The sequence below is a fragment of the Astyanax mexicanus genome, chromosome 9 (assembly GCF_023375975.1).
Source record: "Astyanax mexicanus isolate ESR-SI-001 chromosome 9, AstMex3_surface, whole genome shotgun sequence".
Taxonomy (NCBI): Eukaryota; Metazoa; Chordata; class Actinopteri; order Characiformes; family Acestrorhamphidae; genus Astyanax; species Astyanax mexicanus.
The window spans coordinates 10403205-10429533 of NC_064416.1; positions in this window are offsets into that span (position 1 = coordinate 10403205).

A 26329-nucleotide genomic window follows, 5' to 3' on the forward strand; every position below is an offset into this window, starting at 1 on the left:
AGACAATTAATGTGAATGAGTTGGTATGTACGCACACTAAGAAAAATAAGTACAAATTTCTACTTAAAATAGATTAAAAAATGGCTCAAAGTGGTCCAGTGGTCTAAAGCGCTGCCACTATGATCAGAAGATTGCTAGATCGAATCCAGTTCATGCAGCTTGCCATCAGCTGCCAGAGCCCCGAAAGGGTGGGTAGATGGCACTCTTTCCCCTCATCACTCCAAAGGGTGATGTCGATCAGCACAAGGCGTCTGTGAGCTGATGTATCAGAACCGAGTTGCTGCGCTTTCCTTTGAGTGCGCTGTGATGCTACTCAGCAAAGCTGCATCAGCAGCAGTTCAAAAATAGGCGGTGGCTGATGTCACATGTATCGGAGGAGGCATGTGCTAGTCTTCACCCTCCTGGTGATAGGGGGAGTCCTATGAAGTGGGTTGGGGAATGAGCAGTGTAAATATGGGAGGGAATGGGAAAAAAAAAGGTTCTGAAAACATATGACCATATGGAAAAAAAAATACATTTTTGTTATTTTTCTGTCAGGATAGGGTGCTGAGTGTACATTATTGAGAAATAAAATGATTTTTTTACACTTTATTTTAGCAAATGGCTTCAATGAAACAAAGATTGACAAATTTAACTTTATCTGGGCAAGACTGCTGATCTTGGTGCTGATTGGTGTTTTTTGTCAGTGCACCAGGAGACCACAGCAGCAGTGTAAAGCGCTGAACTCAATTTCAGGATAAATGAGTCAGTGAACGTTAAGTATTCAGTGTTAAGGAAACCCCAGCGGTGTTAAATAAAGTCCCGCAGGGTTTATTTCAGCCCACTTGTGCCAGAATCAGCTCCTGGAACTGTGTGGGAGTTCCTTTAAACTCTGACTGCTAAAGACTAGGTTGTTTACTTTGAGGCAGTTTAGAAATTTGTCACTTATTTTATTTATTTAAGCAGCTCATAAGCGAGTGAGTTGGTTAAGTTTATATTAAATATGATTTCTGTGACAGTAAGGATTTGTAGGGATTACAAAGATGCCCTCCAGTTATTCTTTTTTTTTTTTTTTTTTCCACAGTAGATCTTCCAGAGTCCCTGCTAGCTGAATAAATGCAGACCTAGTTGAAAGAAGTCAGGGGGTGTTGTCTGAATTTAAAGATGTTTGGCACCAAGAGGACCAAGTGATATTGTTGTTTCAGGTGTTATTTCTCTCTGTTCTTCCAGCCAGCATGGGTGCAACAGTAGTGCAACAATTCAGAGTCGTTATTGTCACATTTTTTCATAAACAAAAAAACAAAGAAAAAACCTTCTCACCACATATTCTCTACAGGGGCAGGTCAGAACTGCAGCCAGGCCAGGCCAGTACCTGTACCAGTACATGTACCACCAGCTTCTCCCACAGCCATGCCTCTGTAATGTGTGCAGAATGTTGTTTTGCATTATCTTCTTAAAAGAAAAGACTTGCGCCTCCCTGGAAAAGATGTGTGATGAAGGCTACATACTGTGGAGTATGCTGCTCTAATATTTAATTTGCTTAAGTTTAATGTACAGAAATTTACAGTGGCTTTATACCCCTTTTTTATAATATTATATATATATATATATATATATATATATATATATATATATATATATATATATATATATATATACACTGCTCAAAAAAATAAAGGGAACACTCAAATAACACAATAAAACTCCAAGTAAATCAAACTTCTGTGAAATTAAATTGTCCACTTAGGAAGCAACACTGATTGACAATCAATTTCACCTGCTGTTGTGCAAATGGAATAGACAACAGGTGGAAATTATTGGCAATTAGCAAGACACACTCAATAAAGGAGTGGTTCTGCAGGTGGGGACCACAGACCACTTCTCAGAACCTACGCTGTCTGGCTGATGTTTTGGTCAGTTTTGAATGTTGGTGGTGCTTTCACACTCGTGGTAGCATGAGACGGACTCTACAACCCACACAAGTGGCTCAGGTAGTGCAGCTCATCCAGGATGGCACATCAATGCGAGCTGTGGCAAGAAGGTTTGCTGTGTCTGTCAGCGTAGTGTCCAGAGGCTGGAGGCGCTACCAGGAGACAGGCCAGTACACCAGGAGACGTGGAGGAGGCCGTAGGAGGGCAACAACCCAGCAGCAGGACCGCTACCTCCGCCTTTGTGCAAGAAGGAACAGGAGGAGCACTGCCAGAGCCCTGCAAAATGACCTCCAGCAGGCCACAAATGTGCATGTGTCTGCACAAACGGTTAGAAACCGACTCCATGAGGATGGTATGAGGGCCCGACGTCCACAGATGGGGGTTGTGCTCACAGCCCAACACCGTACAGGACGCTTGGCATTTGTCAGAGAACACCAGGATTGGCAAATTCGCCACTGGCGCCTTGTGCTGTTCACAGATGAAAGCAGGTTCACACTGAGCACATGACAGACGTTACAGAGTCTGGAGACGCCGTGGAGAGCGGTCTGCTGCCTGCAACATCCTTCAGCATGACCGGTTTGGCAGTGGGTCAGTAATGGTGTGGGGTGGCATTTCTTTGGAGGGCTGCACGGGCTGCATGTGCTCACCAGAGGTAGCCTGACTGCCATTAGGTACCGAGATGAGATCCTCAGACCCCCTGTGAGACCATATGCTGGTGCGGTTGGCCCTGGGTTCCTCCTAATGCAGGACAATGCTAGACCTCATGTGGCTGGAGTGTGTCAGCAGTTCCTGCAAGATGAAGGCATTGAAGCTATGGACTGGCCCGCCCGTTCCCCAGACCTGAATCCGATTGAGCACATCTGAGACATCATGTCTCGCTCCATCCACCAACGTCACGTTGCACCACAGACTGTCCAGGAGTTGGCGGATGCTTTAGTCCAGGTCTGGGAGGAGATCCCTCAGGAGACCATCCGCCACCTCATCAGGAGCATGCCCAGGCGTTGTAGGGAGGTCATGCAGGCACGTGGAGGCCACACACAATACTGAGCCTCATTTTGACTTGTTTTAAGGACATTACATTAAAGTTGGATCAGCCTGTAGTGTGTTTTTTCACTTTAATTTTGTGTGTGGCTCCAAATCCAGGCCTCCATTGGTTAATAAATTTGATTTCCATTGATGATTTTTGTGTGATTTTGTTGTCAGCACATTCAACTTTGTACAGAACAAAGTATTCAATGAGAATATTTCATTCATTTAGATCTAGGATGTGTTATTTGAGTGTTCCCTTTATTTTTTTGAGCAGTGTATATACAGTACAGGCCAAAAGTTTGGACACACCTTCTCATTCAATGTGTTTTCTTTTTTTTCATGACTATTTACATTGTAGATTCTCACTGAAGGCATCAAAACTATGAATGAACACATGTGCAGTTTTATGTACTTAACAAAAAAATGACCTGTCCTCCACAGTCACCGGACCTGAACCCAATCCAGAGTGAAGAAGGCAAAGGAGCAACAAGTGCTAATAAACACCTCTGGGAACTCCTTCCTTCAAGACTGTTGGAAAACCACTTCAGGTGAGCACCTCTTGAAGCTCATTGAGAGAATGATGCCAAGAGTGTGCAAAGCAGTAATCAGAGCAAAGGGGGGGTATTTTGAAGAAACTAGAATATAAAACATGTTTTCACGTATTTCACCTTTTTTTTTGTTAAGTATAAAACTCCACATGTGTTCATTCATAGTTTTGATGCCTTCAGTGAGAATCTACAATGTAAATAGTCATGAAAATAAAGAAAACACATTGAAAATGAGAAGGTGTGTGCAAACTTTTGGCCTGTACCCTACATGATTAAAAAAAAAAATACAAATAAAAAACTGAAATGTGTGGTATGCAAAAGTATTCATTCCCCCCGAGACAATACTTTGTGGAACTACCTTTTTCTGCAATTACATTCTTCACCCGATTTGCACATCTAGTGACTGAATCATTTTCCCAGCTCAGTCAGATTAGATTGAGAGCATTTGTGAACAGCAGTTTTCAGATCTTGCCACAATTTCTCAATTAGGTTTAGGTTTGACTTTGACTGGGCCATTTTAACACATGAATACATTTTGTTTCAAACCATTCCATTGTAGCCCTGGCTTTATATTTAGGGTTGTTGTTCTCCAACAGGTTTTCCTTCAGGATTGCCCTGTATTTGACTCCATCCATCTTTCCATCAACTCTGACCAACTTCCCTGTCCCTGCTGAGGAGAAGCAGCCCCAGAGCACGATGCTGCCACCACCATGTTTCACAGTGGGGATGGTGTGTTCATGTTAATTCTCCACCTCACATAGCATTTTGCATTTTGGCCAAAAAGTTCAATTTTGGTCTCATCTGACCACATCACCTGTTAGCTGTGTCCCCAAGATGAGACTTTCTATGGTTTTCTTTTAACAGTGGCATTTGTTATGCCACTCTTCCATAAAGAACACATTTGTGCAGTGCATGATTAATAGTTGTCCTGTGGACAGATTCCCGCACCTGAGCTGTGGATCTCTGCATTTCGTCCAGAGTCACCATGGGCCTCTTGGCTGCATCTCTGGTCAGTGCTCTCCTTGTTCAGCCTGTACGTTTAGGTGGACCACTTCACAATTGAATACCACTTTATGTTGATCTTTCACATTAAATTCCAACAAAAAATATTTATATTTGTGGTTGTAATGACAAAATAAGGAAAAGTTCAAGGGGTATGAACACTTTTCCAATCCACTGTACCTGCATTTATTGTCCATTTCTTTCAAAAGAGAACTCAACAAAAATACTGACCACATTATTAATTTCCACTGTGTTAATGTCCATCCCACATGCCTCTAGCCCCAGAAAACTCAACATCACTTCTGAACACGGTTAAAGTTGACAGATTTAAAAGTCGTCCTACAGGGTTCATTTGAGTCCACTTGTGCCATAATCTGCTTTTGACTTGTGTGGGAGGTCATTTAAAACCTGACTGCTTAAAACTGGATGGTTTACTTAAAAAAAAAAAAAAACACATTTGAAATTTGTCATTTGTTGTTAATTTGTTTATGCAGCTTATAAGTGAGAGATTGTTCAATTCATATTAAATATGATTTCTGTGACAGTGTGGGCTGTAGGGATTACAAAAATGCCCTCCAGTTATTTTATTTTATTTTTTTCACAGTACTTCTACCAGAGAAGCCAAAAGTTGAAGAAATGCTGACCTTCTTGAAAGAATCTAGGGATGTTGTCTGAATTTAAAGATGTTTGCTACCAAAAATACTAAGAAATATAGGTGTATTGGACTGCAGACACTTGTACCCTCGTCTTGCACAATCATTATAATCTGTGTCTTGGTGATCTGATTTGGACATCTCTCGAAAAGACTTTGTTTTCCCCATACCAAGAAAGGCCAAGGGTTTTGGACATGTTACTGATAACAGTCTGGATCGTCCTTTTTCGTATTTAGTTCAGATTACACAGATTACAATGTGATTTTGCTTTGTCTTGTTGAAAAATGCTTGGGTGTAAAAAGATCCTCATATCATGCAAGATCCTGGTGTTTGGACTTTATATTTGGTCTGGAGCACAAGGATTACGAAGATGCCCTTCAGTTTTTTTTCAGTTATTTATTTTTCACAGTAATTCAACCAGAGAAGCCAAAAGTTGAAGAAATGCTGACCTTCAGGAAAGAATCGAGGGATGTTGTCTGAATTTAAATATGTTTGGCCCTAAAGCATTATAGGTGTACTGAACTGCGGGCATCTGTACCCTCTTCTTTTGCAATAATTGCAATATATGTTGCATGTGGTTTTGTACTGTTTTATTGAAAATGCTTGAAAATTCCTGAAAAAAAAAAAAAACGATTGTTGTGTCAAAGGTCATGTACAGTATGTTATTCTAAGATTTTAATGGAATTGTATGCATTAACCCTTTCAGACCTGAATTATGTTCCAGTGAAAAATAGAAGCAGTTCACACAAAAGAAGACTCTAATAGTCTAAAGAGAAATAAAATATGAAATCTGATTAACTTAAACATTCAATTATTTTTTTTAATGACCATTGCATTGGATGCCTGTTAACATTTTTATGTTTTACAAACACAAAACCTGATGGTTGTAAATATATATGTAACCTTCAAATAAATACACAGCTGTTTTCTAATACATTGCTCTTAACAAACAAATATAACACGTTTTAAACAAATAAAACATGATTTTTAAACATTACCAAGTCATGATTCATGAACACGAACTTTTGGCACACTTTTACCAGAGTCGCAAAGTCGTGTTGAGATTTTCTAACACATACACACCACCTCATACAAATGCATTGTCCCAGAACAGCAGGTGGCGCTGTGGGACACTTTACAAGATGTGGCTGCGAGGCAAAGCGAGCTCTCCTGTCCGGCGCTGAAACACCTGGTTTTAGACCACAATATTTTTTTATTCTGGTGGAAACAGGAGAGTTGAGGTGCACATTGAATTCTGCCGTGATTTGAGCAGCCGTGGTTTTATGTTTTTTGGGTACAATCCGGGTTAGCACCCGAACATCCCTTTCAGACAGCTTCCTCTTACAGCGTCCACAGTTAATCCTGTTGGATGTGGTTGGTCCTTCTTGGTGGTATGCTGACATTACCCTGGATACCATAGCTCTTGATGCATCCCAAAGACTTGCTGTCTTGGTCACAGATGCACCAGCAAGACGTGCTCCAACAATTTGTGCTCTTTTGAACTCTGGTATGTCACCCATAATGTTGTGTGCATTGCAATATGTTGAGTAAAACTGTGCTCTTACCCTGCTAATTGAACCTTTACACTCTGCTCTTACTGGTGCAATGTGCAATTAATATAGATTGGCCACCAGGCTGCTCCAATTTAGCCATGAAACCTCCCACACTAAAATGACAGGTGTTTCAGTTTCATTGTTCAACTACTGTATGTTCGTGAATCATGACACGGTAACATTTGAAAATGTTGCTTTTTGCATTTGTAAAACATGTTATATTTGTTTGCTAAGAGCAATGTATTAGAAAACATCTGTGTATTTATTTGAATTATACATATATATTTACAACTATCGGGTTTTGTGTTTGTAAAACGTGTTGTGTATGTTTGTAAGGGTTATAATATTTACAGAATATGTTTTCTTTATTTGCGTAGTATTGGCACTAATTTAGCTCAATACAGATCCTGGTGTTTGGATCTTGTTTTTGGTCCAGAGCACAGGGATTACAAATATGCCCTCCAGTTACTACTTTTTCATGGTAGTTCTACCAGTTGAGGAAATGCAGACCTCGTTGAAGGAAGTGGAAGGATGTTGTCTGAATTTAAAGATGTGTTTGGGCGCACAGGGAATTTCAGGAGAGACACTTCCCATCAGTTGGGCATGGTGTGGTGTTGAGAGTGGCAGTGTGCAGGAGAGGATGAAGGATTAATTAGAAATGCCATCTCTAATGTCTCCACAGCATTTTCCTAATTATGCACTCGCATATTTGTCAGACTTCATTCTCTCGCAGCAGCTTCAGCTCGGTCTCCACATCTACAGGGGAGCTCCACTGAATAAAGGAGCTGTGGGATTCTCCATCTCTTTCACAGCACATTTCACAGTATCAGGACCGCCTTAGGGCATGATACTGAAAACCGCAGACAAGTAAAGCTCTTATAGAGCTCAGAGAGCCAACCTGAGTCTAAAAACAGAGGGTGTTTGACTTGGTGAGAAATGTGATGACTTTCCCTCGACTCGTTCAAGTTCCTGAGTGGTTTGAGCTGCGGGGTAGGGTTTCTCTATGGCATGTTGACTGTCCTTTGACTTCAGAGCAGTGATCATCTTTCTTCACGGTCTTGTGATGCTTTAGCTCAGTCTGTAGGTTCTGTAGATTCACTCGGTCTTGTTGTCAGTGTTACTTTTGTATCTATAGGAGTGAAATATATACAGCTCTGAAAGAAAGACAAATTAGACCAATTCAAAACAATCAGTTTCTCTAATTTAACTATTCATAGATACAGGGGTTGGACCATGAAACTGAAACACCTGGTTTTAGATGACGTATATTTTCAGCATATGTATTTTCTTTATATTCTCTTTTATTTCTCTTTATACTCTTTCACCAATGCATGTACTGTAGGCTCCGCCTAAGGCTATGTATGGCTGTGTAGGTTTAAGTGTTTCCAGATGTGTACCACAGACCTTTAAAACGGGTCCCGACATAGTGTACGAGAGAGAACAGAGGAACATCGGATTGGCAACATCTCTCTCCAAGGCTGGCCTAGGAAGCCTTGAAGATATTGTCTTAGTCTTTATAATAAATAATTGTATTACACTTAAGGCAATGTCTGCGGTGTCTTCTTCCTCATCTTCAAGCATCTTCACAGCAAAGAGACAGCGTTAAACAACATAGACCACAATAATTTATTGTTCTGGTGGAAACAGGAGAGTTAAGGTGCACATTGAATTCTGTCGTGATTTGATCAGCCGTGGTTTTATGTTTTTTGGATACAGTCCGGGTTAGCACCCGAACATCCCTTTCAGACAGATTCCTCTTACAGCGTCCACAGTTAATCCTGTTGGATGTGGTTGGTCCTTCTTGGTGGTATGCTGACATTACCCTGGATACCGTGGCTTTTGATGCATCACAAAGACTTGCTGTCTTGGTCACAGATGCTCCAGCAAGACGTGCACCAACAATTTGTCCTCTTTTGAACTCTGGTATGTCGCCCATAATGTTGTGTGTATTGCAGTATTTGGAGTAACTGTGCTCTTGCCCTGCTAATTGAACCTTCACACTCTGCTCTTACTGGTGCAATAATGTGTAATTAATGAAGATTGGCCACTAGGCTGTTCCAATTTAGCCATGAAACCTCCCACACTAAAATGACAGGTGTTTCAGTTTCATTGTTCAACTACTGTATATGTGTGAGTAGAATGAACATTGTGGTTTTATTCTATAAACTACAGATGACATTTCTCCCAAATTCCATATAAAAATATTGTAATTTAGAGCATTTATTTGCAGAAACTTTCAGCTCTCAAATAATGCAAAGAAAACAAGTTCACATTCATTTAGAAACAACAATGCTAATGTTTTAAGGGTTCAGAAAAAGCAATATTTGGTGGATTTACCCTGGTTTTCAATCACAGCTTTCTTGCATCTTGGCATGCTCTCCACAAGTCTTTCACACTGCTTTTGGTTGACCTTATTCCACCCCTGGCAAAAGAATTGAAGCATATCAGCTTTGTTTGATGGCTTGTGACCAGCTTACATCTTACATGATTACACTCAGAGGTTTTTCAATGGGGTTCAGTCCTGAAGATTGACCATCGACTTGCCTTTATGCTGGTGGTATTTGGGGAAGAGAGTCCTTAGGTTGCTGTGGTCCAGGTGTGCGTTCGGATGTGAACATATATTCAGCACCATTTTACATTTCCATGAATGTTAGTATTCGTCTGGGAACATTATGTGAGATTCTTTGATACATTCTAATACTGTTGTAATACAAACCCTTATTATGCTACATGTTTTCACAATTTTCCTAAAATCATTCTTAATGTAACAAAACAGGCTAACCCTTCTGAAACCTCTTTAAAACGCTGCAAAATGATTTTATAACATTCTCTGTTAGCTGTGGAGACACTGCAGACAAAGCACAGTTAACACTGAATTAGGGTCACGAGGAGAAGTTTATAAAGATGTTGATTGGCCAGTTTTACAGGATAATGCATCTGGATCAGTTCCCCCACTGCCCACCGACATCTCAGACTGAAAGGTCACAGCTCAGATAAACAGGTCAATGTTACGCAACAGATGCCACACTCACTAACGTTCACACCACAGCCGGCCCGTCCCAAGTGGCACCCTGCAGCCGTCGTGCGAGTCGAGGCTTTGGTGAGGTCAATAACGAGCTGACATATAGGGCACCAGAGCCTGAGGGCATTAGATTTAAAAGCATGCATTTGGAACAGCCCTGCATGTGCAGAGAACCCAGTCTCAGTTTACAGTTCTGATTTTGTTTTTTGAGAAACTGGGGGGAAGAAGGTCTTTTTACAAGATTTTGGAGCATTGCTGTGAGGAAATGATTGCATTCAGATACAAGACCATTAGTGATGCCAGGATGTTTGCATCAGGGTAATTACCAACCCACCTTATCCCAAACATTCCAGCTTTTCCCAAACGTATTGGATTCAGTTCAGTGCTGGAGGGATTTATACACTTGGTATTTTAACTCTTGTGTGGAGTTCATATCAGACCCGAACACCACACAAGGGTTAAGCATGGTTCCAGTAGGTTGATCTGCTCTGAAGTGACTAGATAAGATATATGTTTATAACATTTAATTATAAATGCACTTAAAAGTTGAGTAAAAGTTGCTTATTTAGTTACTTATTTGAAAGCAGGTTAAAGGGAAATAAGTTTGTATTAAACATAGCTTTTTTTTATTTCATTAGAAAATAAAACATGATGACATATGACGCTTATTTTTTTAGGAGGTATGACGTGATTTTTGCTGACTCCTACCTCAGCTCAAATTCGAAAAAATGATAAAAAATGGCAGGAGTAGTTTGGGAGGGGCACTGGGTGATGTATGGGTTTAGAGGCTGGGCAGGAGGGAGAGCTGATTGGCTGAGCTGCAGCACAAGTACACGGACATCATCCTCGCCTATAGCACAGTTGAACCTGAGAGGGTTTTCGCTGTAGAGGCAGAAATTTCCACAATAAAAGTTTTTTTTTTTTTTTTAAGGTTAGGAAAGGTTTATAAAAAATTAGGCAGGACTGGTATAATTTTTTTACTTCAAAAGAACAGATTTCAGCTATTAATGGAAAGAAAAAAATATATATGGTTTATATAGGTTTATATATTTATATGTTTTTTAAATGCGTTTAAATATGCGTCCACTGTAGTGGACACTATGCATGAAAGGGTTTTAATGAAAAAAAAAAAAATATATATATATATATATATGGTTTAGGGTTTAGTGGCTGATTAAAACATAATGATGTATTGTTTTTGTTTGTGATACATCATCAAAATGAGGCTTTAATTATGCATATTATTTTATTGAAACATTGGAGCTCTAAACTCCCCAAGAATCTCCCAATAATTTAACTTACTAAATTTACTGCTTTGTTACTCCATGTGGTAGTGCTAAACAAATGCATAGGGTTAATAAACCTGCTGTGAAGAATATTGGTTGTGAAATTCTGTGAAACTGACACCAATAAATTCATTATTTCTGGTATTTACCAATTTAGGTGTCACGTCCTTGTCCTGTCCCTTTTCAGTCTCCATGTTCTTCCCTTCCATTGTTTGTATTCTGTCCTGTTCAACCGGTCTGGTTTACCTAGCATTTCGAAGCGTTTGTATACTCTTGTCTATCCTGGTTACTGTATCCTTGCTAACGTGAAAGCACATGGCTCTCTTCTTGTCTCCGCCCATGTCTTTAGTGCTCCCACCTGTTTCAATTTGTTGCTCCGCCCCCTTATCAATGATCCCAGGTGTTTCCCATTTCCATTGTGTGGAATTTAAGCCCCTGTGATTGAGCATGTGGTTGTCTGTTCTTGTGTGTGTTTGATGCCGTTAGGTTGCTGGTTCTTTGATTTCTGTTTTGTAGTTTATTCTTGTTAGTTCCAGTAGTCCTGTCTCTTCATGTATCTTGTTTTGAGTTTAGTTTTTGTTTGTTTGTTTACTTGTAAATAAATATATTACCTACATTTATGTCTGCCTCATGTCCTCACTGCTGCTGCAAACCTGACATTAGGAGTATTTTATCCTCTTCAGCAACACAGATGCTGTGAAGTATCATAGATAATCGTCTTGATATGTCGAGAATCAAAGTAATATAATGATATAATTGTTATCATGCACAACATATTGTGTTAAGATCATATCTTTGGATGCCCTGTGTTTTTCACCCTCGGTTGAAACCCAGCAAAAGCAGTGTTCACAGCCGGGTGGGCTATTTTTTTTTCTTTCTGCTGAAAATAAAGAGAAGCTGAAGAGAGCTTTCTGTGCTCACAACATGTCATCGCCTGTCCAACAATAGAGCTTTCCTACTTCTGACATCGCATTAATGCCTTACAAAGGCCACTGTCCTCATTTAATCCTCACACTTCTTCCCCAGAGTCTCGCAGACATTTAAAAGTGAGCTGAGCTTAAAGTTCAGCCTCTCAAAGAAACTTTTCACCTAAATAAACCTTAAAGCTGATGCCTGTAATTGTTCTTGGGATTTAGGGCCCTCTTAGGTGAGAATGGGTAATTGCACCGAACATGCGGAAGAATCTTTTTAAACTTGGCGGGTGTGATGCGGTCTCCTTTCAGAGCGGATGAATGCAAGTTTTCCCATCCATTCATGAACCCTAGTGAAAAAAAAGTAGATTAAAGTGTACTAAGCATTATTATGCTATAGTGCACTAAAGTGTACCTGTATCCCATAGACTGTGTATAGCTCTGTGGAGGCAGCTCTTAGCAGGGGCGGGGTTATTTAAATGAGTAGGCTGTCTCTCCACAGTCTTTCTCCCTCCTTTGGTCTCTACTGCTCAGACTCAGGTTTCAGGATCGCCAACATGGTGGAAGATTTTGGCTTTATTTTCATTAAATGAATGGGAACAGCGACACGGCGTCCATCTTTTTTACAGTCTCTGATGTAGCCACATAATTAGTTAGTATATTTAAAGAGTGCTAAAATGGAACAACTTATCATACTTGAATTGTATAAAAATAGTGCAAAAGTCTTAAATTTTTTAAATTCTATTTAGTGTACTAAACTGTACTAAAATGGAACTTTTTTTAAGCATACTTAAGTGACATTTAAACAGTACATGCCAAAAGTTTGGGCACACCTTCTCTTTTTCAATGCGTTTTCTTTTTTTTCATGACTATTTACATTGTAGATTCTCACTAAAGGCATCAAAACTATGAATGAACACATGTTCACGAGTTATTTTGGAAGGAAAATCCAGAACATAGGGTTCTAAGAGTTAGCTTACATAATGGAAGGAGCACCACCATCATCTCGCAGCTTAGCACCCACCGATTGATTTTTTAAAAATATAATATAGCTATTGAAGTGTGTAACTCATGAGCGTCTTTTAGCACACAGCTGGAAATGATGGTTCTCGGATCGATGTCAGAGTAATGATCAGGATCCTAATGAGTATCTAAAGCTTTATAAATTCCTCGGCAGCCGCGGGTTCCAATAGGATCAAATGATGCATGGGGTTTGGAAGGTCATGCATTTCGGCTGCGGCTCACAGCCCACATAAAACAACAGAACTTTGAAAGACTCATCCAGACTCAACCTTGAGTGCAGTGCTTTTCTCAGAATGAATGAAGTAGCTTTAAGCTTGAGGCTAAATAATGTTAGCGATAAGCCTGATCAATAAATGATGGACAGTTTACTATATGAAGACCTCACACAACCACTGCAATCAATACAGAAAGAATTAAATAAGATGGTACATAGAAGTGTGAGGAAACATAAAGAACATAAAGTTTGTCAGTAATCTGTTCAATGTGTTCATAATGGAAAAAAAGGCAGTAATTAGATTTAGGCTTAGCAATAAGCCAATTAACTCACAGAATGAGAGTGTTCAAGCTGCAAACTTGAACATACAGATCGAGAAAAATAATAAGAGACCACCTAAAAATGATGAGTTTCTTTAATTTTACCAAACTGAAAACCTCTGGAATATAATCAAGAGAAAGATGAATTATCACAAGCCATCAAACCAAACTGAACTGCTTGAATTTTTGCACCAGGAGTAAAGGCATAAAGTTATCCAAAAGCAATGTGTAAGACTGGTGGAGGAGAACATGCCAAGATGCATAAAAAACAGGGTTATTTCACCAAATATTGATTTCTGAACTCTTAAAACTTTATAAATATGAACTTGTTTTCTTTGCGTCTTTTTCGGAAAAGAATGAGACCACTTCAGTTTCTGAATCAGTTTCTTTGATTTTGCTATTTATAGTTTTATGTTTGAGTAAAATAAACATTGTTGTTGTAACATTTCTCCCAAAATCCAAATAAAAATATTCTCATTTAGAGTGTGTGTGTATGGCGGAAAATGAGAAATGGCTAAAATAAAAATAAAAAAGACGCAGAGCTTTCAGACCTCAAATAATGCAAAGAAAACAAGTTCATATTCATAACGTTCTAAGAGTTCAGAAATCAATATTTGGTGAAATAACCCTGGTTTTTAATCACAGTTTTCATGCATCTTGGCATGTTCTCCTCCACCAGTCTTACACACTGCTTTTGAATAACTTTATGCCACTCCTGGTGCAAAAATTCAATCAGTTCAGTTTGGTTTGATGGCTTGTGATCATCCATCTTCCTCTTGATTATATTCCAGAGGATTTCAATTTGGTAAAATCAAAGAAACCCATCATTTTAAGTGGTTTCTTATTTTTTTCCAGAGCTGTACAGCGGGCCAGGGTAGGTAATGTTGAATAATGTTTGTACACAAGGTTAGATTTTAGGACCTGTTTGTTGACAGTGTTCTTGTTTTATACAGGAGCTAAACATTAACACACTCTGTGGGCCAGATTCATAAAACCAGCAGTAACAGAGCTAGAGCAGTGTGATAATTATGACCTATTCATAAAGTCACTGTGGCGGTGATTACTGCACTAGTCTCTGTTTATCACTGGGGTATTTTACACGTGATGTCTGTAAAGGAAAATCAAAAACATCACAAACAGTGCTCTGAGTGATAATCAATAATCATTATCACCCAACTAAACATCACTTTTTTATTTTTATATGAATCATGAGGTCCTGGCATGTCTATCTATTTTTTGAGGACCTAGAACAAATTAAGCTAAAACCACTAAAACTATAGCTAATCAGTGTAGATTTTTCATGAATTAGATTTTTTTTTAGGTTTATGTGTTACAGGGGTTGGATAATGAAACTGAAACACCTGGTTTTAGACCACAATAATTTATTGTGGTGACGGACAGTTCTGGTGGAAACAGGAGAGTTGAGGTGCACATTGAATTCTGCCGTGATTTGGGCAGCCGTGGTTTTATGTTTTTCGGATACAATCCGGGTTAGCACCCGAACATCCCTTTCAGACAACTTCCACTTACAGCGTCCACAGTTAATCCTGTTGGATGTGGTTGGTCCTTCTTGGTGGTATGCTGACATTACCCTGGATACCGTGGCTCTTGATACATCACAAAGACTTGCTGTCTTGGTTACAGATGCGCCAGCAAGACGTGCACCAACAATTTGTCCTCTTTTGAACTCTGGTATGTTGCCCATAATGTTATGTGCATTGCAATATTTTCAGCTAAACTGTGCTCTTACTCTGCTAATTGAACCTTCAGACTCTGCTCTTACTGGTGCAATGTGCAATTAATGAAGATTGGACACCAGGCTGCTCCAATTTAGCCATGAAACCTCCCACACTAAAATGACAGGTGTTTCAGTTTCATTGTCCAATCACTGTATTTGACAGTTTTATCAGTCAATATTTGCGCCCTTCTATTAAATAACAATGCATCAACCATGTCTCTTGTTTTGGGGATGCTATTCCATTTAGTACTGTAAGTCATTTTATCATAAGTACCTTCATAGTAGCTAACATAGAGAGGTATAAGAATGTTTGACAGTGTTTAAAAAAAAAGGTTTTAGGTAGTTAAGCATGTAACGTTAAAGGAATACTGTTTCAAGCACATTCTAAAAAAAAAAAAATCTGGTAATGGTGTGCATCACAATGTTATTATAACATTTCTCACATAATGTTCACAGGTAGATGAATACGGATGTCATTTAAAAGTAACATTCCCAAAACTAAATATTAAAATATTGACACAGGTGATGTTGCAGCAATAGTACAATGATGTTTAAAAATATATATATTTAAAAAATATATACATTTTAACAATGTTTATTGTAACTTCAGGGAAAACACTTTTTTTAAAGGGTCAACCTGCACCATTAACTGCCAGCAGAGGGCAAAGTCCAAAATTCACTTTCACCCACGTGAACTCCAAATCCCAGAATTCCTAAAGGTGATCAGTGCAAACCAGCTACACCTGTTGGCACAGGTATATAAGGCCATAGCAAACAATGTGCCCTGTCAAACCTTTATAGAGGGGTGACTGGTAAGGTATGCTGCAGCAAAAACAAAAGCAAAAGCAAATTATGCAAGAAGACCCAAAAAAATAAAACCCAAAAGAAGAGATCTTAAATTAATCAACCTGAAAGAAGATATTTGAAAAGAAAGTCACTCAAAAGAAAAGAGATCTTAAAAGAATACCATCCAAAATAACAGAGATCTTGAAAGAAATGTACCTAAAATAAGAGATCTTAAAAGAAAGCCAACCAAACCAAAAGAGATCTTACATGAAAGTTAGCCAAAATAAAGAGATCTGAAAAGAAAGCCACCTAAAAGAAATAAGATCTTAAAAGGAATTCATTTAAAAAAAGAGATCTTAAAAGAAAGCCTCCCAAAAGAAAAGAGGTCTTAAAAGAAACCCACCCAAATGAGACCTTTAAAAAGTCACTTAAAAGAAAAGAGATCTAAAAAGAAAGCCTATATCAATCTTAATTAATGTTAATATATATTGCATTATATATAGTGATTGCAAAATTGGGGCTTGAGGGAGATTAAATAAAATGAATCAATTGATTCGTAAGAAGATTTGATCTTGGAAGATATTTGAATCCTCGTCCACCACAATGACATCTAGTGGATAATGAAGCACTTTACTTTAAAATGATCCCAAATAGCAGATCTAGATCTTTTCCAGACCCTTCCATTTCACAAATGGTAATGTTTTAACTTAGCACTAAAACTATGAACAATAATTGATAAAGCAAATCAAAGTGTGTGATTTTTCTCAAAAAAAAAAAAAAAAAAAAAAAAAAAAAAAAAAAAAATATATATATATATATATATATATATATATATATATATATATATATATATATATATATATATATATATATAATGTGTATACATTGCTTTGCATCTCAAAATATAGAAATGTTGCCGTAAGTAAATCTGACGATAAACACAATTCAGAGATCAGACATTTTCAAATGTCATCTAGAAACATTTGGGGACAAAATCTTCTGATCTCAGGTCAGTTGCTTGCCCTGTGGTGCATACCAAAACATGTTAAAATATTAGAAACATTTAGAAACTATGACATTACATATGACATTGTTTTTTTTATTTTAATATGGACTTTATTGAACTGTACCGAACTTATTTATTGAACTTTATCGAAACACTGTGATTCAAATGAATTCCAATCTGAGTTTTCAATTTTACATCACTAATTACTATATATAATATATAATGGTTTTGATATTAAAAGGTTCATATTAAAATAAAAGTTAAAAAGTATAAAAAACAGATTTCTCACTAATAGTTGAAAACAAGAGCCAGTTTTACAGAGGTAGCTTCTGCATGGGCTAAAACTTTACAGGGTCAACTTTGACCAGTTTTACTCCCAGTATTTAGGTCAGGAATGGCTGCTGGGGATTGTGCACCTGACAGCTACAATAACGTTCACCTCAAGAGAAATGTTAACTTTGTGTTTGGTGACAAAAAAAGAGCAGATTCCAGGAAAGCAGGACATCACCCCAGGCAATACTGAGATAATCAGCTCTTCAGTCCAGAGGATCGGCACTGAATCTCTTTCTACAGGCTGAGGGTGGAGAGTAAAGGGTTAAATGGAGCACAGCTCTGTTCATTCTGCAGCCATTATTTTGTTATCAATAACTCGGCATACTTTAATTAAAGTTATAGAGCAGTAAGCCAGGGAGCAGAGTGGGCTCAAACATATTTCTGCCCACATTATTCCTCATTATATAAGTCTGCTCAATATAAAAATGTATATTTGCAATTAAGAAAATATTGTCTGACTAATTATATCTTCAAAGAAAAAGTTACAAATAGTGGTTAGAAGGAAGTGTGGGACAGCAATGCTACTCAGAAAGTAGATGAGTGTCACAATTTAGATTTTTATATATATTTGTATATATACAGGGGTTGGACAATGAAACTAAAACACCTGTCTTTTTAGTGTGGGAGGTTTCATGGCTAAATTGGAACAGCCTGGTGGTCAATCTTCATTAATTTCACATTGCACCAGTAAGAGCAGTAAGAGTGTGAAGGTTCAATTAGCAGGGTAAGAGCACAGTTCTGCTCTAAATATTGCAATGCACACCACATTATGGGTGACATACCAGAGTTCAAAAGAGGACAAATTGTTGGTGCACGTCTTGCTGGCGCAGCTATATGTAATGAACATAGATATAATGAGCTATACATTTTATAAATATGTATAGCCATGTTTATAATGTCTTATGGATGCATTATAGTGTGATATAAGTATGTTTATAGAGTCTAATCGACATGACATGATTTAAAGAAAGTGTTTTTGGTAACACTTTCTATGAATGTCATCTCTATAAGACTCTATAAACATATTCATAACACATTATAATGCATTCATAAGGCATTATAAACATGGCTATACATATTTATAAAACTCATCATAGCCATGTTTATTATGCATCATGACCTGTGATTATAATGCATTAATAGCTGTGTTTTTATTTTTTTATAAGTCAATACCAAGAAACTCAGTCCCAGCTTGTAGACTTGTATCATGACTAAAACAGCTTCCAACTTATAAACACACCCTCAATAATCCTATAAATATATTTTAACCACTAATACTTGTCTTGAATATAATATTAGTTATAGTCAATTATAATGCATTATAACAGGTCTTTGTGCGCTCTAAGTAAAGTGACATACTTTTTCATTGCAGGACTGGATTTTTAAAGATAGATATATACTATTTTAACATGTATATCATAAGCATAGCTTATAATGTATTATAATCACAAGTCATAATGCTTAATAAACATGGCTGTAGTGGGTTACGCATTTTTATAAATATTTATAGCCGTGTTTATAATGCCTTATAATATATTATAAATGTAGTTATAGAGTCTAATCAAGATGACATTCATAGAAAGTGTTACCGTGTTTTTTTTTTTAAGAATTACACTTAAAATGTGCCTTACGTGTGAAAATAGACCAGAAAATAGACGTTTATTGATGGTACACTTTACTAATACTATTTTTTTTTTTATGTGTGTAATATTACTGATAGAGAGTAAATCTCTCTGGTCTCAAACCGCAATCAGTTGTTGTTCAAAACAATGTTAGTACAAAACCCTCCAAATGTCAAGCACGAGTGATCCACGCTGAACAAGATAGAGTGCGTGTAATTATAAAGTCTTTCAGTGAAAGAACATTTTTATCAATTCTCCGTTCCTCCCGTTCCCGACTTGTTCCGCTCGTGTCCTTGGGAAAATAAGCATCCGAATAAACAAAAGACACAGTCAAAGACTTCCTTTCCCAATTTTGCTATTCAGTGGTTTGAGAGAATCTAAAATGTGAGAAAATATGTCTGAGCTCGTGTAATCAGGCTCCTATCAGGCTGCTGTCAGGCCGGTGTTGACGGAGTGTGAAGCTGAATGGGTGGCGCAGTGCCGTCAGAGACCTGTTGAATGGCCTGTCTTCGCTTCAGCAGTGTGAGTGATTATGACGGATCTCTATGCGACACTTCACTTCTCCATAAGAGAATAAGACTGGTCGATTCATGCCTTCATTATTATGATATACAGCAGGCTTATTCTTTATGGGCAGATCTGTTTGTTCTGTTGAGCGGCAGATCGTGCTTCTGGTGCTCGTCTCTGTAGAGCACTCCGCTGGAGAAGATGGTTCTGAAATAAGTAAAGAAGTAATGAACAAATTTCTCAAACAGTGCCTAAAAGCTCTTTTTTTGTTCACTTGATTTAGGAATTTTGTTTGATTGTCAAGGACAGTGTTTTTGTTGAGTTTGAAATGGATTTTATAACAGTTTTTAGAGTCTTGTAGAGTTGTATAAATACATATATATTTAATTTAATTGAACCTACATTCACTTTTGAAGGTAAGTGGTAGAAAAGGTTCTTTGGAGAAATGTCAAATTCAAAAGAATGTTCAGTTTCCTAAAGGACTTTGGTCTGAGGAGTAATTTTAAAGTTGGAAAGTTTGAATGACCTTCCCATAATGCTCTTTTTTAGTTGTACAGCCTCAAGTCTGTTGAAGTTGGGGGTATATGGAGGAAAAAGTCATCACACATTCTCTTTTTGGGGACAGGTCAGGATTGAAGGCAAACCAGTCCAGTACCTGCACCCTCCTTTTCCACAGCCATGGAATACTGATTCTTCTGACCACTGTGTTACAGTCCATCCCAGATGCCTCTTAACCCAGAGAGGAAGATGCCACTACTTAGTTTGGCACAGATTTGTTACGTCCAAAACGATTGATGGTAAACGTTACTTATGGCCATCCCTAGCTATTTAGCTGTTTAGCAGTCAATTTAATGCTAAGTACAGTTTTAGAAAAGTCTCTTTCCATTCTCTGTCTCTTCTACCAGTCTAAACTGGCTTTGCTAAGCTGAGCAGTATATTACTATAGGACCTGTAAAGTAGGTATAACGGGTTTAGCTTAGGCTAAAGCAGCTAGCGGTGCACAAGGCTAGTTTAGCTTGCTACAGATAAAGTTCACATGAGCCAGTTTATAATATGACTTTCTTGCCATGGTACATGGTACGTTTTTGATGCAGTGTTGTCTGAGGGATGGGTGATCACAGGTGTGTAGATAGATAGATAGATAGATAGATAGATAGATAGATAGATAGATAGATAGATAGATAGATAGATAGATAGATAGATAGATAGATAGATAGATAGATAGATAGATAGATAGATAGATAGATAGATAGATAGATAGATAGATAGATAGATAGGTTTGATAACCTTTACACACTGAAATTCCTTAAATTATGTATTGATATTGTAGGGGCATCACCTGGGACAGAGTAATGGAAACAGGACATAGTCCAGTTGAGCAACTTTATTTGAAACAGGAGAGAGCATGAATGACCACCAGAGATCAGTGGTTCTTTTATTAAATGGCATCTCACTGATGGAGACTCTTATCCACCCTCCACCCCACATCAAGAGAGTGATAGTTTTAGCCAAAACAAAATCCTATTTTTCTAAACAAACACATAAAACTCTTAATTTTTCATAATTTTTCAAAATCTGTTCATACTTTGAACAGAGAAATTGTCCCTTACACTGTGTCATAATTCCTTGATGAATGGACCAATAGAAATGCTTCAAAATGACCTGAAATAAACTATTTTTACATTGACGTCCATTGAAGGTTTTGATTTGTTCTCTCCTGTAAAGCTGCTTTACTGGACAGCGAATATATACAGTTCAAATGATCACGGGTACGTGAGTGGTAGGATTTGACACTAGGGGCACTATTTTAGTGGTCTATAGGCGAGACGTAAACTTCTTACCTTGCAGCTTAATTAAGGGTGTGCCAGTGTGTCTTTGCTATCATAATGATGGGAAAAGTATGCAGTGTGTGGCTCGAAATTGCACAAAAGGCATGAACTAATTCTCTTAATTAATCATGGATGTGTTTTGAGTGTTGCATGAAATAAACCTATGAGCATGTCACTTGCCTTTCCCTTTAAGAACCAGGTGTGCTTTGACTTAAGTGGATTGCTATTTCAATTGCGCAGCTTCCTGGACATGTCCATTGCTTTGTAGCAGAAGAAACTCATGAGTAATTTACAGGAACGTTGGGTGTGTGCACTGCTGCATTGGGCATGCATGGAGTGCCTGCGTTGCTAAGATAGCAATGAACATCTGACAGCTGACTGTTCTGACTAGTCTTTTTTTTTTAGTTAGTAAAGTGCTTGTGTTTTTTTTCCATTGCCTGGATAGCAATATGCCAGAAATAAAAAAAATAAAAAAAACTGAACACACCTCATTTTGATATATCACCACACCCATCAGTTTAGATATATTCATAAGCTCCTTGTTAATTCAATTACATAATTGCATGGTATATGTTAGTGATGTAACACTGTAACACACTAGGGTTCTGGGTCTTGCTTTAAAAAGACATTTTTCAGCAGGATAATACTCACCTACATACAGCAAGGGTTTCTCAGCAATGTCTTTGCCAGATTCCAACACTTCCTTGGTCTACCCAGTCACCAGATTTATCACAAATCAAGTATTAATAGAAGCTAACTGGGTGATTTGAGTGCAGTCTTTTACTATCTGTAGTCAAATGTGCTGCAGGTCAATTATGCTGAATAAACTCTAATATTGTAATTACTTACATATAGTGATCATATTAGGTAATAAGCACATAATTGAGTGTGTAAATGGGCAGTATTTGTCAGAAAATAGAAAAGTATTTGGTAACACTTTACTTGGATGGTCCATTTGATGATGCTCAACTGACATTCAACTAACATTCAACTGCATGTCTATTAAATGCAGTTGAACTATAAGGTAAAAGTAAATGATTCTCTATTGATTGTAACCCTACATAAAACTCTAACCCTAACTCCAATCTTAACATTTTAGCATTGGGTTTAGAGTTAGATTTAAAGTTTAGTTTAGGGTTAAGGTTAGTGTTAGGTGTAGGGTTAGATTTTGGGGTTGATTAGGGGTTAAGGTTAGGGTTAGGTGTAGGGTTAGATTTTAGGGTTAATTAGGGGTTAAGGTTAGGGTTAGGTGTAGAGTTACTTTCTATTTTGAATCATTTACATTTAGCATAGGGTTAGGTTGCAGTTAATAGACATTCAGTTGAATGTTAGTTGAATGTCAGTTGAGCATCAACGTGGCCATCAAATGGACCATCCAAATAAAGTGTTACCATTTTTTTTTCTTCAACCTTTAGAATCATTTGTATTGTATTCTTTTGGGCAGATCTTCTGTTTTAATTCATCACCAGCACAAGGACACCAGTGAATTATGTACCATGCTGTTGTTTGCTCTGATGTCAAGGTAAATCTTACACTGTGTTCAATACATCTGACCCTACGTGTCCAAAAGTCCTGTTAGAATTACACTGGGGGCTCTATAACCTTTTAGCCAATGGCCAATGTTTGGCATTGACCATTATGACTGTAGACACACGTGCAGCCACTTCAGAGCATCACGTTCTTCTATTGCCAGTGCTTTTCTGTGTACAGCTGAAGGCCAGCCTACACTTCAGATTGGATAAATGAACTATTTAGAACATATGTCTGAATACTTCACATTTTTCACATTATAAGAAACTTTATTATAAGTACGTCCAGATTGCTAACGACAGGGCAGTTAATGTAAGACATATCACTTAAAAAAGTTTGCTTTTTAGCATTTCTCTTGATGCATTCATCACAAAATGTGTACTTAAAAAACTCTAGAGTGCTGCAGATGTGATGGTATTGTGGCGGCTCTGGGTTGTGTGTGTGGCTGCCTGCAGGCATGTTTCTGTTCTCCTGTGTGCGAGGATGACAGGGGTGGGGCATCTCCCTTGGGAGGGGTTATGCAGAGAGGGTGGGCACCACTCTGGATCTGCCATCTGGGAGACACACAGCTGGGTTGGTGGCCTTTGGGCTATTTGAGCTCTGTGGGTATGGTTTTAGCTCTCCTAGTCTTGTTAAAGACTGTAAGTGAGTGGCAAGCCGGTTCAATAAAGGAGCTGTTGAGCATTCAGCATGAGTCTCACGGGTCTTCCTTCCTCTTCCACGCCACAGTATGCTGAAATCAAAAAGGGTGAAAATGAGTTTCTACTTGTTTTAAAGTCCTTTAGCAGAAATGTTCTCTTCTCTAAACAAAAGCTCTAGTAATTGCTACAGAGGACATTCAGCATAGAAAGTGTTTAGAGTAGTAGAGAAGTTTACACTCGCAATCAAGAAGATAATCCCGCAGTGTCTGAGACAGGCCTGTGTTGGATAAGGGCAGGTATTATGAGGTAGAGTCACCTGGACTTCAGGCTTCAGTTAACAGCTGTGCTGAACTCATCAAGAGTTAATTACTACTTGAATTTTTGCCTCTTAATTTAAGTGTTTGAGAGCATCAGTTGTAAAGTTGTGAAGAGGTAGAGTTGGTATACAGTGAATAGTGAATATTTATAGAGTAATGTTTTAATCCACATTATAGCAAGAACTACTCAACTAAGTAGAGAAAAAGGAATAATTAAGAAACTTAGTGCAGTTGCAAGGACCATCAAACATTGATGCTGAAACTGGCACTCATCAGGACCACCCTAGGAAAGGAATAGCTAGAGTTACCTCTGTTGCACAGGATATGTTTATCAGAGTTACCAGCCTCAGGAACTACAAGTTAACAGCTTAACCCTTAGATAAGGGTCGCCTAAATGCTTCACAGAGTATTTTGGTTTGTTCAACACTTTTAAGTTACTACATGATTTGATACCACTTTAAAGTAAGACTACCTTTATGAAGGGTTTATAAGTGGTTTACAATTAGTTTATTAATGTTTACTAATTAGGTTGTAAATGCCTTAAAAGTCATTAATAATCAGTTATAACACATACGTTAAAAGGGCAACAATATAGATGGCTGTGGGTTCACTATTTGACAAAAAACAGGTCATTGTTGCCCTTTCTACGTATGTGTTATAACTGATTATTAATGATTTTTAAGGCATTTACAACCTAATTGGTAACCATTTATGAACTTATTGTAAACTATTAATAAACCCTTTATAAAGGTAGTCTTATTTTAAAGTGGTACCCATGATTCCTTATGTGTTCCTTCAATCAACTATCACTGTTTTTTTTTTGTAACTTTGGAAAGGAGAGTAGCGCAATTTTAATCTTCTGTATGTTATGTACATATGCAGTATTGAAAATAAAAACTACTTGACTTGACATTCAATAAGAAGGTGTGCCCAAACTTTTGAGTGTTACTGTACACTTATCATATAATAGTTGCAACCCAGAAGAAGTTTTGGATTGCAATGCTATTCAAACTGAAGGTTAAGTTTACCAGGATCAACACAGGATGACACTTTAAACTGATATATGAAACATTTTTATTACACTATAAATACAGAAATAGTGTTTAATGCAACATACCAGAAATACCAATCATGCATGAGACACACAGTAGCAGTATGGGGATGAGCACTGTCCTGCTGGAGTAGTATGTGCATTCAATAAAAGGTTAAAACACTCATTAAAGTAATATTTGGCTGCATGAGTGTCTGTAATGAAGACCAAAGGTGAATTGGCATTGTATAAAACTGCATCCCACACCATGACACTAAACCTTCTGCCATTCTGCTTCTGTCTTGGTGGAGTCCATCATTCCAATTTAGACAGGTCATACCCAGATTGGGCCAATGAGTCTAAACAGCCAAATTGAAACTCATTCTCTGAACAAATTCAGGATTTGTCTCTGTTCAAATGTATAATGCTTGGGTCACAACCGCTTTGTGTTTCTAATGAAATGTCCAGACACTATATACTACTGTATACTATACTTCAGTATGTACATATAGTGCTGCCACATGTTTATGTACTGTGCTGTTGAGATTGCCAGCAGGGGGCTGGTAGACATGGCATGGTATAGACACAGAAATTGTAAATTTGGATCTCAAAGAATTCCCAGAATTCCCAGCGCTGATCATTTCCAACCAGCTGCACCTGTGCAGCACTCTATATAAACCTTAGTCAAACTAGACATCTCTATCGCACCTTTGTAGAGGAGTGACCTGTAGCAGTGGATGAAAGGAAAGGGAAGAAAAGGAAAGGGAAAACAAAGAAAGCAAAGAAAAAGAAAAGATAAAATACAATGATATGAGAGATAGAGATAGAGAGAGAGAGAGAGAGAGAGACAGAGAGAGAAGAAAATCCTAAGAAACCAAGACAAGACTCAAACTAAAAGAGTTCATCAGATATACGACAGTAAAAATTACTGTATTCTTTATTTGTTTGAGGTAAAAAGAGAGGGCTGAGCTGTTTTCAGTCAGTTTTTTTTTTTTAGTTTGGTTGTGGTTTAGTTTGCTTTATTTCAAGCTGAAAGCTGTATTTTGTTCGTATATGCCCATAGTTTTTTTTTCCTTTGTTTTGTTTCCCGCCATTTTTTCTACACCTTTTCTGTGCTGTTGTTTTTTTTTTCCCAGTTCTGCCAACTCCTTTGTGCACAATCATTTTAAGTTGCACAAGCCCACATTTGATACTAACTCTATTACAGATAATACTGCATCTAAAAAAAAAATATATATAATTGAAAAGTTACTTTATTTCAGTAATTCAGTTCAAAATGTGAAACTCATATATGATATAGATGTATCACACACAGTTATCTATTTTAAGAGTTTATTTATTTTATTGCTGATGATTATGGCTTACATTCCATTCTCAGAAAAATAGAATATTATTTAAGACCAATTGGTACTGTTGGCAGTGTGCCAAGTCCTGCTGGAAAATAAAATCCACATCTTCATAAAAGTTGTCAGTAGCAGAGGGAAGCATGAAGTGCTGCTGTAAGATTTTGTGGGAAAAC